We start from the raw sequence: 7,869 nt of genomic DNA, 5'->3' as shown, positions 1-7,869 counted from the left end.
TCCATCTGAACATGAGGAAAAACTTTTTCACTGTGAGGGTGACAGAGCACTGGAACAGGTTGCCCAGAGAGGTGGTGGAGTCTCCTTCTCTGGAGATATTCAAAACCCGCCTGGACCTGCTCCTGTGCAATGTGCTCTAGGTGACCCTGCTTGAGCAGGGGGGTTGGACTAGACAATCTCCAGAGGTTCCTTCCAACCTCAACCATTCTGTGATTACCATGATTTGTAAGCTTCTGCTGCTCTATCTTTTGTACTGTTTCAAATAATGCTCCCTGCACTCTGGCTGCCCTCAAAACCTTTCCTTTTAAAGCATTCAAGTAAAAATCACACTGTTGATTTCTAACCAGCATTTTAGTACTTTCCAACCAGCTGAGATACCTCTCCATTTACACATGCATGCACAGAGTAATGCTGCCAATTTACTCAAATATCCGTACGAAGAGCTAAAATGCCCTATTTTTCCTTCTAAGTTCTGATTTTCCATTTTGCCTAGCATATCACTGTTCCCCAAGTTATCATTATGTTGCTTAGCACACATGTGACACCACACACTGGTTTGTAAAATAGTCCTGGTCTGCAGTTTTTTTGAAATGGAATTGAGGGCAAGGCAGCAAGTCACCTTATACCCAACTGGGGATGTTTAACAAGGGCTACATTTTGACTAGTTTTATTTAAAACAAACAATCCCCTGAACAATCCTACTGTAAAATGATAGTCTCAAAAATCAAGGGGAGAGGGGATGCAGTGCCTTGCAAGTCTTTAAATTTTATTTACCAAATTTGTATTAGTTTTGGTTTAATGTAATATAAACAGTTAACTAAGCAGTAATCTCATTTTAACAATGTTATACAAATCCATATTACATTTTTTCCCAAAATTTATCATGAAGAAATCATTACAGCTATCAGCCTCGATATTGTACTCTACAGGAACCTAGATGTTAATGGCTGCATAATTAAGTTTAAAAGAAAACACGTATCAGTTTAGAAGGACTTTTTTTTTTTTAAACGCCAGCATTTAATGGAAAAAGAACAAAAAGCCTTTTAAAACCAGTTCAAGAGTACATTGACCTTTAACTTCTTCCCCCTTATACAATGTGTAGTTGTCAGAGGCTGATCATTAAAAGATTCAGCAAACATCATCAGAAAGTTGGGCTTTGCTCAAAGTGCCACAGAGTGTTTTTCCAATGCTCAGGCTTGCCACCAGCCGAGAATACATTCAAACTCAAACACCACTAAGCACAAAAGGAAAGAAACTACTAGTAAAATGGTAACAATAATAATAATAATAATATACTATTAACAAAATTCACGGTCATTTAAGAGGTCTGTTTATTGGCTGCAGGGTCCAACACTTTCTTTGCTGCTGCCACACGTAAAGTCAATTCCATTTTTGGTGCACAAAGGTTCTCCCTGCTCGTTGTTCAGAGGGCTCAGGACAGCATCTGCATGATTTTTCAGCTGATCATCTTTTAATCAACACTGATGATCAATGAGGCCAAAAAAAACCAAACAAACCATGCAACATGTGCATAAATATTTATATATTTACACAGAGAACATTAAATCTTGTAACCTGCTTGCAGCCTTGTATTATCTTGACCAAGCATCCATACAGCTACATTCTGGTGTAAAACACTGTTTCACTTAAGGTTTGGTGTAAAAGCTACTTATTGAACAATACTTTTACCTGGATTCCACTGCACCTATTTTTGACAGAGAACTTGTGCATACCAATGCCACATGCTTTTTCCAGTCATATCTCACAAAACAAGATAAGGCAATTGCAGATATCTGACTGCTGTGACCACAAGAAACCCATTTTCCAGAGCTTTCAGTGACCTTTGGAGACCGTGAGAATCTTCCCAGTGCGAAGGGCGAGTCCAGTTCTTCCAAGAATTCTAAACTTGTCATTTCTCGATGCTGCTACACACAATACAGATAGAGTTCAAGAGTACTTAAGTTATTTCCTAAATAAAAATTTGTTCTTAAGCCCTGCTAGATAACAACAGGGCTTAGGCACTTCTGAAAATTTTATCCATCTTTAACAAGGGAAAGCTTTAGGCTATAAAATACAGGACAAACAATCATCTGGAAAGTGAAAAATTAGTGATCGGCAAGAAGCAGTTTAATAGTTGAAAAGTGTATTTTAAGTGGACTTCACATCCATACAGAACTTCAGTGACTAGAATGGGATTCTGTACATGAGGGTCTGCCAGCAGAAATCTGTTTGCAGAGCCAAGGACTTTACTTTTTTTAAAAATTAAAACTTGGTATAAGAACATACTTTGGGAAAACCCTTCTACTCTGAAAAGTCACCCTTGAAAACTACTCTCTTCTCAGCAAAGTGTACTGTGCCCAGAAATGGAAAACTGCGAGTAACAGTGATCCACATCCCAAAATGCTCAAACCTTGTAAACAATGAAGACCAAGGGAATAAAAAGAGAAGGAACGCAAACCCACACAAACTGCATTAGCCAAGACAGCTGAAAGATTTGTTACATTTCTAAAAATGGCTTCTTTTAAGAAGAGACTTGGAACCCATCCTGTGCTGGCTGGCAACGAGAGAACACAACTTCACATACACTGCGGTCTCTAAAGCAGAGCAATAATCTGCTAATACAAAATAATTGATTTAAGAGTTTTTCTTTAAAAAACAAAAAAAAAAAACCAAAAAAGGCTTTTTACTTGTTAAATTGATAGCAGTGAAAAAAATCTATTAAGGTTGAAAAGATTTACAACCTTGCATTTGACATCTGTCAATACACATCTTCTGCAGCTAGTTCAAGCAGTAATCCTCAGATCTCCAGCAAAAGAGAATGGGCAGAAGGATGGAAGAAGTTAACTGAGCGTGAGATGCGGTGGGATTCTGCAAACAAATAAAGCTGCTTCCCAGATTTGTTAACTGTGGTGCTTTCTCATAAGGAACTGTTGTCAAGCATCAATATACCTAATGAAACTTTCTGCTGCTCCAAAAGTCAAGACATCGACCACTATACTTTGTTGCAGTCTTTATGGCATGCAGAACACTCCAGTTTATTTCTCAGCAATTATTTAAGTGTCCCTTAGAGGCTCAGATCTATTGGTTTACTGCTTAGGAACTACAGAATGAGAAAACCCTCCAAATTAAAAAGGTCAGAAGTTTCTGTCCAACATTCCCTTTTCTTTTTTGGTATAGTGCAATGGCATGCTAAGGGTCCAGCTGTGCCATCTTCAAACAGGCAAAACTTCTACCATCTTCCCTGTCAATCTGTCTGTATGAGGACAATAAATTATAATTAAGGGTTTATTTAAAAGCAAAACAAAACACACAATTTTTTTTACTTGATAACAGAAAGTGATCAACAGGGGCTATACCTAAAAATTCTATTTCAGCTGTTTAGAGAGGAGATATCTGGGAATCTGGTACATCTACTCACTTCTTAAAAGCCCTATTGACGTTCAATAGACTTTTTGATCCCTATTTCCTTTGGATGTCCATCTGGGCATATTTGTAGCCCATTTCTACTAAACTAGGTGAGGCTTCGAGGCACCCATAGTAGGATAAAATAAATCAATTAACTCTCTTTAGGGCTTCTATATTGCAGCCCTTCAAAAACTAGACATCACCGAAGTTCATCTCTGTAGATATAACAAAGCACATAATGAATGCATAATGCAAAACGCTGCATAATGGATGTGGGATTTGCACTGTATTTAGTGTAAAGGCAATGTTACAAAAATGTGCTGTTTTAAAATCTTTCTTCATTTGCCATTTATTCTGAAGTCTTATGCAGCAAAATCTGTTCAGGATTTCAGACCACAGGAAATTAAGCTACCAAATCTTACTACACAGACACCAAGAAAGCATTAAAAATGACTGCTGTACACTTAGCAGTATTCAGATTTCTACCATTCCAGTTCTGATTTAGATATATTTCCTTTTCATATTTGTTATTCCTCTGGCTTTTTGACTAAAAGGTATCAATCGCCAGTAGTAGTGAAAATATTAACCTCTCTCCCTTCCCTCCCCCAATGAATATTTAAAGGCAAATTGCAATGATTTGCTCAGCCCAGCAGTATCAAAGTGCCAAAAATAACATGCTAAGAGTAGGACTGGAAAAGGGTCTTCTAGCTGAACCGTGGTTTAATCCTGGGCATGGACATTGGGGCAAGGTGTACATAGGGAGAATATTTGTACTGTCTGACATTAAATATATTATCTAGGAAGCCCCTAGACTGCTTATACAGTTTCCTGAAAGGGCAGTTCAGCTCTGATTTAGTATCCCACTTCTCTCTTCCTGGATTTGGTAGGAAGTCTAGGCACCCAGATTACATGCCTCAAGTTAGACAGTCCAACACACACACACACACACACACCCCCCAAGGGGCAAAATTCAAAGTCTGCAACACGAACAGCCGCTGTGCTGGTAATGCCAAAGTGAATGTTTTACTAATGCTGCTACAACATGTCTGAAGCAAGCTAAAAACCGGTCTGCTGTCCCTGTCATGCACTCATGCTGCCGGTGTTAGAAGTGCCATCACTCTGCACGATGCTGACTGCTTCCAGGCCTAGCCTCAAACAAAAAAAGACCTCCTTACCATGCTGGATTCATCGTGTTGGGCTGAACGATAAAGTTAGTCTACCTTTATGCTGAAGTGGAGCTATTTCCTGGAACCTGGCCAGAAGAAAAAAGCAGAAAGTCCTATTTGAGAGGTTAAGTCATGAGACACTATTGAGAGAATTATAACAAAGCACTTTGGGAATGGTTGGGTATGAGGGAGACAAAGATCCAGGCTCAGAGCACATGCCATCTTGGTAACTGTGGTGCCAGGGTAGAGCTTAGGTGCTGAAAATCTGAAAAGTGACAAAAACGGCATCTTCGCTCTCTCCACAGGTCTCCCTTTGCGTGTATATTAGAGCCTCACATGCTTTAAGTGACATGCTACCCTGCCCTTTGCTGTGCCACTTAAGCAGTTGTAAATAAACTGAAGTATCCACTGGCTCCCATATCAACACAGTTAATCAGATTGCAGTAGTCTCTGTACTTACTCAGTATTTTGCTGTCCTTGACATCTGAAAGCTGAGTCCCACTATTTAGAGAAAGCTGCATTTTACCTGTAAACATAAGGCTTTTTTGCCTGAGAGCTCCTGACACACTATTCCAACCTCCCATTATGCTATTTTTAGTCACTTTTCAGAGCAGAATCACATTTAAATCTTTTGTCTTTAAAGAAAGCCCTTTGTGCTTCAGCATGTAACAATAAAGAGAAGCATCACCAGGAAAAGATGGATCTGGGAAAGCTGCCCAGATGTTAATCAGCCCCCACGCCCTCCTGAGCTACAAACACTACTGCAAGGACACCTTTACTTACTCTGAAGTCCTGCACATGCAGGAGGACGTTGGTAATTGGTAAGGGTTTTACTTTTGGAGTCCAGTAACGGCCTCCTACATTTCCACTTCAGGCTTGAGCTCAGATCGACTCAGTTAACAGATAAGCAGCAGCAGTATGGGATATGAACCTCAGCTGTACCATAGCAGCACACTGTAGCCTTTTTCCCATTGGCTCATTTTTTTAGACAGTTCTTGAGGATGAAAATGTTGCTGTTCTTTGGTAGATACAGAAATCTGTCAGCAGAGTTCACCTGTCCTACTAACATTGACATACAAATGGGAACATTTTAAGTGTATTTTAAGCTCCAGCCTGACCCACTGCACATACCAAAATGGCAATGTATCTTTGTAGCATCTTTTTCCTTTACCTTCCATAGTAGTAAACTATTCTCTCATCCCTTGAATCCCACCACAAACGCACACGCGCGCTTACACGCACATTAAGCCAAACCGACAAGGAGAGCATGCGCAGGAGTCTGTGGAATGACGTTCATTAGTACATCACTATGAAATTCTCAAGTTGCTTCTCTCAAAGAATATAAAGTTCAACACATTCTGTACACGTTGTTGGTTTCTCAGTTAAAAAGTAAACACAGTAACAAACTGTTCATAAAGCATCGATTTGTTTTAAACACAGCCCCTTCTCATTTTGTTTTTCTGAAAGTCTTCTTCCAGTCAGAAACACTGAAGTGATGTACTGCAAGTGTGCAGACGGCGTATGACAGCAGAGGAAGGAAGAAAGAGGCACTTTTGTTTGGCTGGTATTCTTTGACTTCCCTTTTTCCTGTGAAGGTTTGCGTTCCTGACACTAGATGGTAGTGCTATCACAGAAAATCGCTGTGGTTAGGCACTTGGCAACAAGGCTCCAAGGCAGTGCCCCGCTCTCTGCTATGTCATCAGGATTGGTTTCTGCCGCACTTCCAGGATATCTAGGCAAGAGGGAGGGAAAAACAAAACAAAACAGTAAATTCAGGGGGCCTTTGAAAGCATCTGCAGTATGAGAAAGTAAGATAGTAATCGGAGATGCAATTCTGCACTGTGAGCTAGTCCCCTTGTTACACCATTAAAGGAATTTATAACATAGCTAGCATGGGATTGGGCGTATTAATAAAGCCCATTCTAATTCCTCCCAAGCTGCATCCTAGCTAAGAGAGGGTAAACCACAAATATATGCCATCATGTAGAGATGATGTCTGATCTACTACGCATTATTTATACTGGGACGAAACAGCAAGTGTCAGGCGTGGACAGTGGAGGGATCTTTCAGAGAAATGAGTGGAAGTGGCATCACAGGAGAAACCATGGATTTTTCTCTTCTTGATGGGAGAAACACACCAATCCCAAGATCCTTAAAGAGATTTTGGCTCTGAAGATCTGGACACAAGCAATTCAACTGTTTCACGCCTTTTTTAGCCTGATCCTACATTTCTGCACTCAAAAGGTTGCCATGAAAACATTTTTCTGTTGATTCTGGCTACAGTAAGCCTTCAGCTCTGTATTGTCTAAATATGATAAAAGATGAACTTGTAAAACCCCTGTCATAATCGTGGGTATCTTTTTCAAAAGCTTGCTGGCATTGCACTATGTAAAAATATCTGGAAACTGGGCTGCCAGGACCTTTTTCAGGCTACACAGAGAATAAAGAACATGGAAAAAGGAAGCACATGCTACAGAGGAAAGTTAATGACTTGAGGCAAATCACATACACCTGTGCAAAGAAGAGGATGACAGGAGTAAAAATTGATCCACAGTCCAAGAGAGCCCTAGCCGCATTTGTAAAGAATGAAACACAGTCATGCTGGAGCAAGCCCAGCTAAGGACCACAAAGACAATTAAGTGGTTGTAGCACCTGGGAAGTCTTACCAATATGCACATATTCCAGACATTTTTAAACACACTGCAATCACTATCCCTAGGATTTTAATTTCTTAGTACCATCCAGAGAGATGAACACTTTTCCCACTCACCCTGCCCCAAGTGAATGCTCCCCCTTCTAAAAAGCTGTCACTGGCACAAATGTATTAATTGCAAAAAGGCTTTGAAAATAGGTTCCACCCAATGTGCCAAGCTAAAGCAAATGCTGGTAGTGGAAAAACTGCAGATTAAAATTCTGCCTTAGATCCCAGACATTTTATGTCCTTTTTTGTAGCTGTCAATATATACAGACACCTGCAACCATGTGTTAAACAATTTAAGTCTCTGAAAGGGCGTTCAAGCAAAAAGCAAATATTTGAGCATGGAGGCATTTATGCCACCCACTTGAGCAAGCATTAAATGCCAGCAGGAACAATACATCTTCTGTGACCTCCAAAATGCCTGTGGTGAGAGACAGAGAGAGACAGAGAGAGACAGAGAGAGACAGAGAGAGACAGAGAGAGAGAGAGACAGAGAGAGAGAGAGACAGAGAGAGACAGAGAGAGACAGAGAGAGACAGAGAGAGACAGAGAGAGACAGAGAGACAGAGAGACAGAGAGAGACAGAGAGAGACAGAGAGA

General features: G+C 40.3%; 1 long non-coding RNA gene across 1 annotated transcript; it reads right to left on the bottom strand.

Annotated features, from left to right (window-relative positions):
* Positions 1-740: 740 nt before the first annotated feature.
* On the bottom strand, positions 741-6,417 carry LOC112975746. The gene is made up of 2 exons (XR_003256740.1): positions 5,355-6,417; positions 741-4,657 (listed from the first exon to the last, which is right to left on the bottom strand). It is a non-coding gene; the product is annotated as an uncharacterized LOC112975746 (long non-coding RNA).
* Positions 6,418-7,869: the final 1,452 nt, after the last annotated feature.

Source organism: Apteryx rowi, unplaced genomic scaffold, assembly GCF_003343035.1.
Source record: "Apteryx rowi isolate R43461 unplaced genomic scaffold, aptRow1 scaffold_689, whole genome shotgun sequence".
Classification (NCBI taxonomy): domain Eukaryota; kingdom Metazoa; phylum Chordata; class Aves; order Apterygiformes; family Apterygidae; genus Apteryx; species Apteryx rowi.
Note: the sequence above shows the minus strand (reverse complement) of the source record. Positions and strands in the feature narration are given on the sequence as shown.